This window comes from Onthophagus taurus, chromosome 1, assembly GCF_036711975.1.
Source record: "Onthophagus taurus isolate NC chromosome 1, IU_Otau_3.0, whole genome shotgun sequence".
In the NCBI taxonomy this organism is placed as follows: domain Eukaryota; kingdom Metazoa; phylum Arthropoda; class Insecta; order Coleoptera; family Scarabaeidae; genus Onthophagus; species Onthophagus taurus.
Genome location: NC_091966.1, coordinates 13,758,990 through 13,771,458, shown reverse-complemented (window position 1 = coordinate 13,771,458; position 12,469 = coordinate 13,758,990). Strand labels below are relative to the sequence as shown.

Here is a 12,469-nt window from a genome sequence, read left to right as displayed (position 1 = left end):
CAAGACGAAGAATCCCTCTTTACGTATTCAAGAAAATCGCTGAAATGGAGATTGCTAACAGTATGGTACTAACATAGGTGTGATACTCGACATCAAAGTTACGTTTGCTAAACATATAAACATGATGTACCTACTGTAAGACTATACATATAGTGATATTTTCATCATTCATTGGGTCCCAAATCCAACCCAACCCAACTGCCTTTATATGTAAGGCGCTAAAAGATGTGCTAATGCAGAGACGTACTTCGTAACGCCACTACCTATAGAACAGTGACCTACCCGACGTTATTCGTGGTAACTAGTGTTATAACGATTAAATTGCTGGCGTTGGAAAGAAAGGGTTCTAAAAATCTATGACTACTACTGCAATTGCGATCTCATTTACAAATACCGTAATCTTTTGTTACGCGTCCTGGAATGCATTGAAATAGCTTACTTTATAATGTGATCAGTCTTGTTATGATATTATATTTAAAAGGTCTTGTAAATATACTCGGGTTTCAGTGTTGGTGACGGTGATAACACCATTCTTCGTTTACGAAATTGGTGCTGGTTATTGTACGATGCTGTAAGAGCAGTACATATTAGCATCGTTTTATTTTATTCCAGTTTGGAGTCTTATGTAGTGTTCTGTGGCAATTCCTTATGGAAACAATTTTGTAATCACTTAGCAATATATTCACAAAAAAAACACTAACGTTTGTTCTGATAGTTGTCCATGGTTAAATTCAGATAGAAATTTGCAATATGTTAATAAGCTAACTATACTTTTTGGCTTATTGGAGCCTTTACACGGTTCTTCTGGATGCTTTCCAATACAAACCAGTTTTATACAGCAAGGCTCGAGATGTATAAAATATCCGTGTGCCATAACCATTCTTATCCCACAAAGCTACAGCATTTGCATTATTTGAGCCTATAATTTTAGTAAACCTAGTACTGTAATTCAAACCAATCCTATATTTCTATATTTGAAGAAAGTGAATCTATATCTTTGACGTAATTTGATTTGACTGAATCAATACCCTAATTTTATACTCAGTGTCGTATAATAATCAAATATAAATCAATTCGTAATCAGACTGTTCAGAATCAAATTAATCATCGCAAATCTCTACTTTTTTCTTTTGATTGATCTTCTATTAACTCTTTAACGCCCCTACACGTGACCTTATATTCATGTATCGCACCGTCCTGTTGTCGTTTTAAGATGTTAAATTTGGCACCTCGATTACTACATTAACATGGATAAATTTATTACTACTATAATATTTTAATGCTACCGGTAGAACCCCGAAGTGTACCAGCATTTGCCATGGTAGAAATTTAAATACGATAAATCTTCAAAGACACAATACGACGTGTGCTCGTACATAACTAATACGTACAAGTTGCCAGATGCCTTATTTTTGTGTGTCGAGTTTAAAATCCTTGACATAACTGTTTTTTACTTTGTTGTGATTGGGGTACTAACGGCGCTTATATGTAGGGTCCTGACAATCAACTTCCTAGCATTAGAAAGAATGGGGTACTAGAATGCCAGAAGGAGACGCCAGTAGGAGACGATGAACAGAGGGCGCGTCTTATTACTGACCCATATGACAGAGCTGCTCGCAGAACACGGGTATTTCTATAATTAAACGAGATAAATCCAAATACAATAATAACTTCGATGACCAGGTACATTATAAATTGACGGCATTCCTCATAACCAAGAAAAGAGATGTGGACATAGCTGTGTAGCCATAAATAAGGACATATCGAAAAACGGAAGTGGATCGAAATTATCGCCATCGAGATGCAGAGACCCTTGTGATTACTTTAAATTGATTGATAAACTGAGATAAATTCAATTCACGTTTGAAACAAAGAAATAGGGTTGATATTTCTTTGTTTCAAACGTACATCGTGTTGCAATGTCAGAGATGACGGCTGAAGGCTGAGGTGGGATATCCGATAGAAAGAAGAACCCCTTGTGATTCCTGTATATCAGCCATGGAAATTGACGAAAACATTCCAGTGACGTTTAGTGTCGTTAACGTCGTTGACTGTTGCTAGACAAGAAAAATACCTTTAAGTCTTGCTGAAGTTGCTCAGGCAGTGGCTTTGCTGGAAGATGGATGCAGCGCTCGTTCTGCTGCTCGTGTTCTTGGCGCGATGTATTGGCGCCATTCAAAGATTTCAGCAGACTGACACCTTCATCAGACGATCTGGGTCAGGAAGAAGGCGCACCACACAACCCCGTGATGATCGATATATTGTAACGACCGTGTTACGAAATTGATATACCACAGCAGTTCAGATAAAAACTCGTCTGGAGCAGGTGCGTCGGGTGAAGGTGAATGAACACACAGTAAGAAGGAGATTTGAAGAAGCGGGGTTGAGATCACAGAGACCAGCAACTGGTCCACAGTTGCTTCGAGAACATCGTGTTGCTCGATTACAATTTGCACGAGATCATGTTCAGTGGACCATGCAGCGTGGTGAAACATACTGTTCTCAGACTAGGTGAGGTTCGGCTTGTACTCTCCAAATGGTCGAGAGAGAGTTTGAAGAAGAGCAGGAGAGCGTAATGCTCAGTGCAACTTCTCTGAAAGAGTACATACCAGTGTGGATCTGTAATGGTTTGAGGATGAATCTGCATCGAACCACGTTTGAAGCTTTGTTTTATCAAAGGCAATCTAAACGCGGCTCGGGATATTGAAGAAATTTTGACTGAACACGTGGTTTCCGTCGGTCCATTTATTGGTGATCGATCCATTTATTGGTGATAACTTCTTGTTCATGCATGATAATGCACGCTCCCATACAGCCCACATAGTGTCCCATTACCTGGATGATTTGGATATCAGCAGAATGGAGTGGCCTGCACGTAGCCCTGATTTAAACCCCATAAGAACGCGCTAGAAGAAGAGTGGAACCAGATTCATAAAATAAAAAACCTCATTCGAAGTATGTCTCGAAGAATGAGGGACACCACTCAAGCGAGGGGAGGAAATACCCGTTATTAACATTTTGTTTGATTTTAGTTATTTTTTGTTTTGATCCTGATATATTTGACTTTTTATCTTTATAGATGCACCACTGCTTAGTTTTAATCTTAAAAATTAAGATTAAATTTTTAAATTTAAATTTTTTAAATTTTTTAATCATAAATCTTCTCATTGTTGAATATTATAGTTGTTAGTTCATACAGTAAATTATCCTCTTCATCTAATTTTAAAACTTTAAACCATATACCCTTTCTTCAGTACCTTAAAATGGTTGCCAATAGCATCCTTTCATCCCCTTCTTATTGATTTTTTAAAAGCTTTTAATTCTCTATTTGTCAATAAGCAGTATGCCGAATATACACTGTGTTAATTAATTATCATACCCGACGTCATCATTTCAAGTATGCAACCAATATCCAAATATTGGTATTGTAATACGCAAATCGCGTATTGTGCGATTTGTACTGTGATATTGGTTGCATACTTGCAATGATGACGTCGGGTACGATAATTAATTAACACACTGTACTATACTACATAATCATATCAAACCTTGGTTTCTTTGTTATTCCACCATGTCTTATGTATACTCTTAATGTACACACTGCATTATGATATACTCTATGATTATTTACGTACAATTAGTGACAACTTTAAAATTCCCAATCCTGTTTTACCAAGTTTTCTGTGCCAAATGTATTCTTTTAGATCTATTCATTGTTATTAAATGTAACTTATACACCCACTTTTACACCTACACATTAAAATATCATAAATTCTATTAACATTTCGAATTTCTAATCACAGTTAAATATTAATAATAAGATGATGTGTGGATACAATAAGAAAATTAGAATACAATAAGGAAAATCACAATTATAAACAATTGCAAATCACATCAATCAATCGAACAGCTTATTATTATTAATCACAAGGAAGATGCGTGGTTTGCTGATAATGTATGCAAGTGTTGATTGACGTTTCACATTTGGACGTATGTGAACGCGGTTTGAACGAGTCACGACCCCGAACACTAACGTTCACACGCGATGTCTTCGGACAACTTGTTGAACTTGCACTTCCTAGTTTTAGCGCCACAAGTGCTGCTGCTCCTTTTCAAAATAAACACGTGGTGAAAATTTCTTCTTTAGTGCTTCGCAACGATGTCGATGGACATACGATGTGGTTTCATAATAAACTACAAAGGAATTTTTATTAACACCCTGTGAACCTTTAAGATTCCTCACTTACATCATATAATACGACTAAAAGAGGATTAACCAAGTGATTCCATTTTCTGAAAAAAAAAAGTGTAAATATTTTCCATTCAAATAAGGTATCTAAACATTTGCCATTTAGAAATGATTCCCTATAGACGACGTTTAATTCTAATTAAATCTGTAAATGTTGATTTACTTATATAGACTTTTCATGATTTCTAAAACTTTCGAAATGTTCCTTTCTGGTCGTTGTTCTGCTGACATCAACAAAGGTAGAACTTCGTGTACGTGATACAAATCGTGATCAACGTTGCGTTATAATCAATTAACATCACGCAACCGCTTAATATTCGTCTCACGGCCTTTTATTTACTGGCGGGCACAGGACACGAAATATCAAGGGACCGGAACCTTGGCCTGCAGCCCTCTTCTTGTTCGCCTCCACCATCCCGTAGAGACGTTTCTCCACAATTCTGATGACCTTCCAAGAGACCGATTCTCAGTATCTTATAGCAAGAGGTAATCAATTGCCGCTCAACTGGGAAAACGAAACAGATTTTATCGTCAGTCTTTTTCGTCGAGAGATTAATCGGTGCACAATTTGGCATTTAAGCAAATCGTCCGATTGATTTACCGACAGAAATCGTTCATATATAGACAGGTGCGTTCGAATTCGGGACTGATTGTATTTCTGTCGGAACGTCTTCCGTTTGTTTGTTGTTGAGTGACTGAATTATGTTGCATTTGAACGCAAACAGGGCAGGTGGAGTCGACTTTAATTTAAGGCCGGATGCCAACGAACAAAACGCTAGACTTTATACTCGGTACGACGCGATTTCGATATCGATGAACATGCAGTGTAATTAGGGAAAATAAATTTCCTTTAATCAATCGTTTTATTGTAAACATGAACATCGTAATTTAACTAAAATTGTACATTTATGGTTAAAATATGTGAGGTAATTAACCACCCAGCGTGATTTAAAAAATGTTATATGGCAACAAATTTATGGAAAAAATGCGTGTAATTTTTTAATTAGTCCAAAACAAAATTAATGTTATTAATGATTAAAAATAAGTAATGTTAAGAATTTATATTAATTAGGGGGCAATGTAAAACATAAATGGTGGATCGCAAATACTTTAATAATAATAAATCCCTTTATTTCCATAATGCTTACATGCATAGAAAACAGTCAAAACAAAAGAACCTTTACTATTAAGTAAATAACATTAATTAATTAATTACAATACCAATAAATTTACAAATTCAAATACAAAAATCTAGTACAAAATAAAAGATGTTAATAAACATGTTTCTTAGTTGGTTGAAATATTTTCGAGAAAAATATCATCTACCCTGTAAAAAGCTTTCGCGATTAAGAATTCTTTCAATTTTTTTTAAATACATGTGTTAGTAGCGCTTTCCAATCAAACGGTAAGTAATTGTACAGTTTTATACAAAAATATAAAACCCTTTTCTGTATTTTAGAATAATTAGTCTTCGGTGGTAGTAAAAATAATCGTTCGGTGCCTCTCGTTTGATGTGGATGAGATAATTCATATTTCGAAAAAAATTCAGGGTAATTAGTTACAACAAAAAGTGCACATTCTAGAATAAACAAACATGGGAACGTGACTATATTTTGTTCTGTGAAATGAGCTCTACATGAGTCACGCGGACCTAAACCGAAAACCGCTCGTGCACACTTCTTCTGAAGGATGACACGTTCCGAAGTTACTGCATTTCCCCAGAAAATAACTCCATATCTCAAACGCGATTCAACACACGCATAATAAACACTTAAAGCGACTCTTTCACCTACACATTTTATTTGCAAAAATCATACAAGTTGATTTTGCTATATTGAGCTGTAGATTATTTCCTAACAACCATTCGTTTAGTTTTGTTAGATTCTCTCTGGCTATTCTTAAGACCGCTTCCTCACTTTTCCAAGTATAACAGAAGTTGAATCATCCGCAAATAATACCAGTAAACTATCAAGTACATCAGGCAAATCATGAATGTACAGAAGAAACAAGAAAGGTCCCAAGACTGACCCCTGAGGTACACCCTGAAATACTTCTTTCCACTCAGACTCACTCTTTTCCATTTTATTCAGAAGGATTTCATGATTCACACACTCGAATGCTTTTGTTAGGTCCATAAAAATACAACCAGTGATATCATTTTCACTAATAGCTGATGTAATTTTATAAAGTATCTGAAAAATTGCACGCGCCGTTGATCGTCCTTTTATATACCCATTTTATGTATCATTTAGTACTTTGTTTTTAATTACAAAATCCATTATTCTTCTCAATGCAATTTTTTCAAATATTTTCGCAATATTTGATATCAACGCAATAGGACGATAGTTTGAAAACCCCGATCGTTTTTTATACAATGGTTTAATTACTGTTTTTAAGGCTTGCTGGAAAAACGCCCATAGAAAAGGACAAATTGATAATATTACTCAATGGTTCAGAGGGAGCATCAAAAGAGAACTTCAATAATATATACTTCATTTATTTCCAGTGGCGGATACAGTCATCTTAACTGGTGACTTAAATATTGATTTTTTGAAATGTAATCATGTTTCAACCACCGCATTAATGGACATGGTGGAACCCTTTGATTTGAAGCAGCTAATTGTTGACCCTACACGAAGTGCAGCGCGGTCTGCTACTTTATTGGATTTAAAATTTATTTCTAATACTAATTTAGTGGAGGACAGCGGTGTGTATGAGGTGCATGGTATGTCAGATCATGATATGGTTTTTTGTAAACTGAGAATTACTACCAACACCGAGCCTGATCCCCATTTTATAACTAGGTCATATCGAGATCTGGATTATGATTCATTTTTGATGGACTTGTATCGAATGCCATTCTTCCATATTTTCGATTTAGACAACGCAAACATCAAAGCCGAGCTCGTTTTGGCCGTTCTTGACGTACATGTTCCCCTTAAATTAATCAAGAAGTCACGTACCCCGTGCCCGTGGATCACAGATACAATAAAGCATGTGCAAAAACTGCTCGACAAACTGCCTTTTAAAGTGGTTGAACATGCAGGGGAGAAGAATGTTGCATGCTGTAGGTTCTTACCATAAATTACTCACTCTACATAAACCAGTGTATCTTGTAAAAAAGTTGTCTTTTCGGGGTGACGTGCACTCGGTTAATGTGAGGTTTAAGGGAAGGCTATCTACATCAATATTCCACACTATGAGTTTTAAAAAATGCTTCTCATACCAGATATGCAAAGTAATTAATGAGCTCCCTTCTGGTTGCGCATTGACAGAGTGTGGGTCTGCCGCCACCGCCAGTGTTCGCAATACCTGTAAATCTCTTAATAGTCACAGATCTTCCTCTAGTGTTTGAATGTTTTTGTAATCTTTTTGTTCTACCTAAATTTGTTCTTAATTTCTGGGGAACCCTTTCGAGTACTGACATGGTATCGATAACGACTTGTTGTGGCCTTTGGTAGTATTCACCTAAGTATTATATGTTAAAACTTAGTAGTTAAAACTCTTGTTTTGTTTATAGCTTTATACCGTTGTCACGATTCTTTTTTTTATATTTAACACGCTATACTGTCTTTTTTCTCTTTATATACTTTATGGTGAGGTGGAAGAACAATATATATTGAACTCACCATAAGATTGATCAGTTGTTTATTGGAAACCATTTTTAGTTGTTTATTCTGTAGTGTAGTATATTGTGATCGATAAATATTATTATTATTATAAGGCCTCCGGTGGCCTTATAATAATCTCAGCAAAACCAACCGCCTTTGTATCATTTAAAGATTGTATTATTTTTTGAACTTCTATTGCATCACTTAAATAAAATGCGAAAGTTTTAGATATCTGTAAGTTTTATATTCTTAAGGGAACCGTATTAGAAATTTATACACTATTTATGAAATATGCATTAGCAGCATTAAGTATATCTATATCATTTTCATACACTGGTCGAAATACGTTTAGATCAAAATAATTATTTAATTTTTAGCTACGGAGCTTTAGCTTTATTTGACGCATTTTCAATATAGTTAGTATATGAAGCCTTTTTTGATCTTTCAATTTCTGTCTATAGGTACTGACAGAAATTTTTGATAAATAAATAAATCATTTTGATCTACATTTATTCCTAAAAATGTAGTACATAATTTAATATCATGACTGATGTCTGTTATTATTGGAAACAGTTAATTAAAATTCATGATATACGTAGGAGATAAGGATACATAAATAATACAAGCATTCCTATTTCCTTTAGCACGTGTCGCACGCGTCGCTCACCTATTGTCTACTAAATGTGAATTGAATATTCTACACACAATAAATTTTAACATCACCGGCATGGCAAGTTATTTTATGTGGAAAAACTTTTTAAATTTTATAAGTAATTATATTGTAATCCCTTTTTGTAGAGTTAGAAAAATATAAGTTTTTTAACTATAACTAATTCAAAATAAGTCAAGATTAATTGCAATAAACTACAATTTTTGTGTAAGAAAAAAAAAGTAGATAGCAGAACGTGGTTTCGATCCACGGACCTCTGGGTTATGGGCCCAGCACGCTTCCACTGCGCCACTCTGCTTACATAAATCGACTTTCTCATAAATTCGTGGAGTAAGATGAGATCATTTAATACTAATTCATCTTATGAAACATACGTAATAGTAAAAACTGACTACGGAGACATTTACAAAACCATTAATAGTACTATAAAGGAAACTGTACTAATTCTTGAGCAATAAAAATAACCTCTTCCTTATTTCCAAGGTGACCTTAGAGACCCGAAAGTAATGATAACTTCAAGACTTTTTTGCAATGAGGGAAAAAAGTTTTGTAAATCGGGTTGTGGGGTTTCAATATGTAGCTTTTCTAGGTTTAAAAACATTTCATTTATTAACAGTTGTTCCGCTAAACATATTCAATGTTAGGCTTGCAAATCGTGCGCAGGGTCTATTGGTGTGCAGGATTTCTCCTAAACCGGAAGTAGAATAATAAAATTTCGGGTACGATTACTTTTCTAAACTCAAAAACTAAGAAAATACGTAGGATTTTTAAAAAATATTCATTTTCGACGAAATGGTGCCGATTTTACAAAAAATGTCAAATTTATTGATAAAAAATATACATATAAAAATGGTTGTAACAAGATGATATAAACTTAAAGAAAAAATTGAAAATCCGTTGAAAAATGTGGAAACAGATTGGAAAAATGTAGTTTTCAGAAAAAGTCGTTTAAAGTTGACCAATTCAAAAAATTAAATATTTTTTTTCTCTACCTCTAATCAGCGATTTTCAGCTAATCTGTCTGATAATAAACCTCATCGGTTGAGTAGACTAATTCGTCCAACTATAGAGACTTCGCCTACTGTGAATCAGTTCTACTGGAATGAAACATCGCTACTGTGAAACCCGGGAATATGGAGGACTTTGTCCTAGCAGCAATAAAATTCTAATGGGTGTCTTTACTTGGCAATGCCAATTAAAGACACACCTCAACTTGTTGGGCCTACACGACGATGTTAAATGCCTACTATGTGCGGAGAACGAGGAGATGGTTGAGCTTGTTTTATGCTACTGCCCTGCTGTCGTATCAGATTCTCTATTGTAAACCTCATAGGTTATGCACTACACCCACCAAATGCAGCCCCTAGATGTCGGGATCTATGGGCCATTTAAATCGAGGTGTAAAGCATCATTCAACGACTTTTTGAGCTCCAATCCTGGGACCACGATTAAAATAAATCACATTCCTCAACTTTCACGTGAACCATACTTGTTATCATTTACCCCTACAAACATCGTGAAAGTGTTTGCTAACACAGGAGTTTGGCCGCTAAATTCTCAAGTTTTCTCTGAAAATGATTACCTTCCAGCAATGATCACTGACATGCCTTTCAGCACACCCGTGGCAATTCAGGATTTAGTTATTTCCGTAGCAAAACAAGATGCAATGAGTGACTTGCCAGGTCCTACTGGAATCCAACCTACTACTGACATTATCAAGATGGTGACAAATATTGTTGAAGAGTTGCTTGTAAACGTATTCAAATAGAGAAAAAAAATTACACGGTTGCTGATATTCGCCCTTTTTCAAGAGCACCCCCACGAAAGATTATACTTAAATTCAGGTAAGGAAGCTCCAAAATGTACACCGACACACCGGAAAAGGAATGAATTGAAGATATTGAAAGGGAGAAAATGATGAAACAAGCTAAGAAAAATGCTACAAGACAAGTCTTTCCAACAAAAAGTAAAAAATCAGAAAAAAAGAAGGTGATGCCAAAATTAAACACTGAAAAGAAAGTAAGGAAAGAAAAGAAATGGCAAAAGAAAATTAAAGATGAGACATCTTCATCTGATTCAGATATCGAGGTTCCAAAAACAAAAAAAGGCAAATGTTCGTCTGATTCACCACATCTAGACAACATGGACCTAAAAGATGAAGAAACTGATATGCCAGGCTTACTGAAGTTTGAAACAATAATTGAGATCGATAATTACATTTTGGTTAAGTTTCCTACAAAAAGAAAGCATCAAATATTACATTGGCAATACATGTTTTGTTTTCAAAAGTGTCCGAATGTGCCCCGGTCTCCTCTAGTTTACCAATATTTTGCTTTAATTTAAAGCTTCTTCGAGGGTAATCCTTAAACTAAATACAAAGAATTCAGTAACAAATTGTAAAATTAACAAAAAGTAACTTACAATTACAAGGAAATTACGCGAGAGATTAAGAACAACCAAGACACAAGTATATATCTTGAATACATGTGATCTTCTTGCCATTATGAACCGTTTTTGGTGCCATAGATCATAACACAGCGTTGTAATTTTCATTACTGTTATATAACCTTTTATGTATTTTAACTTTTTTATAGTAAAGTCATAGATAGATACATATATATAATCGAGTAAAAAGAAAACGCAAAGAAGTTACAGGTAGCTTAGAATTTTCAACTAGTAAGTACGTTACAAAAAATGAAGTTTTCAGACTGAAAAACGTTCCTTTTGAACAATATTCTAAAAACGTTGGAAAAAATAGTTTCCTCCAAAATAGCTGGAAATTGTGTAATAAAATTTTTTGTTGTTATAGAAGAATGTTTGTTACACCAAATTTTAAATTTCCAAGTTGAACGATTTTATAACAAAAAATTTTATAAATCGTCGGTTTCAATTTAACGTTTTATAAAAGTGACCGTTTGGAGAAAATTTCTTTCTCCAAAATAGGTGGGAGTTGTGCAATGAAACTTTTTGGTGTTATAGAGGAGTGATTGACGTTAGGTTGTACTAAATTTAAAGTTTCCTGAACGATCAGTAAAAAAATTTTAAAAATCATAAGGCTATGATGCTATTTAAATCTATATTAGTTGTACTCAAAGCATTGTATGCGATATCCAAATTGATTGCGATTTATAAATGCTAATTTACCGATGCTAATGAAATGGGGATTTCTACTTCTTTTAATAATTTTTTATAAGCTACTAATTTTTCACAGTTATTAACTTGAACAAGTTATTTATTTAAATGCTTTGTACTACATACCAATTTTATTGCGGGATTATTTCTACAAGACATTTCTATGTGGCACTTTACAACTTTAAAGTTAAGAGATAGAAGCATTCATGGTCATCAATTAAAGTATATACGTGTGCGTGTATGTATCCAGTTATATTAATGCGTCCATCTATAACTTTAAAGCTATCAATCTGTGAGTTATCATATAAAATTCCTTAGTATATTATAACACGGTCTTAACAAATAGCAAAACTGAATTGTTACAAGTAAAAGGTTTACTTAAGCTGCTTTAATCGAATTTGTAAAAAAATAATTCCTTCAACTTATCGAGATTATCACCGCTTTTATAATAGTCTGCTCTGAACCATTTGCCTAATCTCACAAATGTCTCCGAATATAAATCGTAATCCGATTTTGGTAACAGGTAGAAAAAAAGGATGTTGTGATGGATGTATTAAAATGATTTAGAATTTTTTATATCTAAATATTTGATGCCAAATAGAATAGACGGAAAGATTTTTAAGAAACTGTGTTATTTATCAATTTACTTAACAATTTCCTAAGATAAACTGTAAGTATGTATGTCCCATATGTGTAAGAACATAATGAAACGAAAAACATGAAGCAACGAAACAGCATAATCAATCCATATCGTGTTGTCTGTCGGAATAAACTGAGACGCTAAGATTTTCAATTGACAGTTCGTTT

The 12,469-nt window shown here is 34.3% G+C and overlaps 1 non-coding gene across 1 annotated transcript; it reads right to left on the bottom strand.

Moving 5' to 3' along the window:
• Positions 1 to 8,756: 8,756 nt before the first annotated feature.
• On the bottom strand, positions 8,757 to 8,828 carry TRNAM-CAU (transfer RNA methionine (anticodon CAU)). Its single transcript has one exon. It is a non-coding gene; the product is annotated as a tRNA-Met (tRNA).
• Positions 8,829 to 12,469: the final 3,641 nt, after the last annotated feature.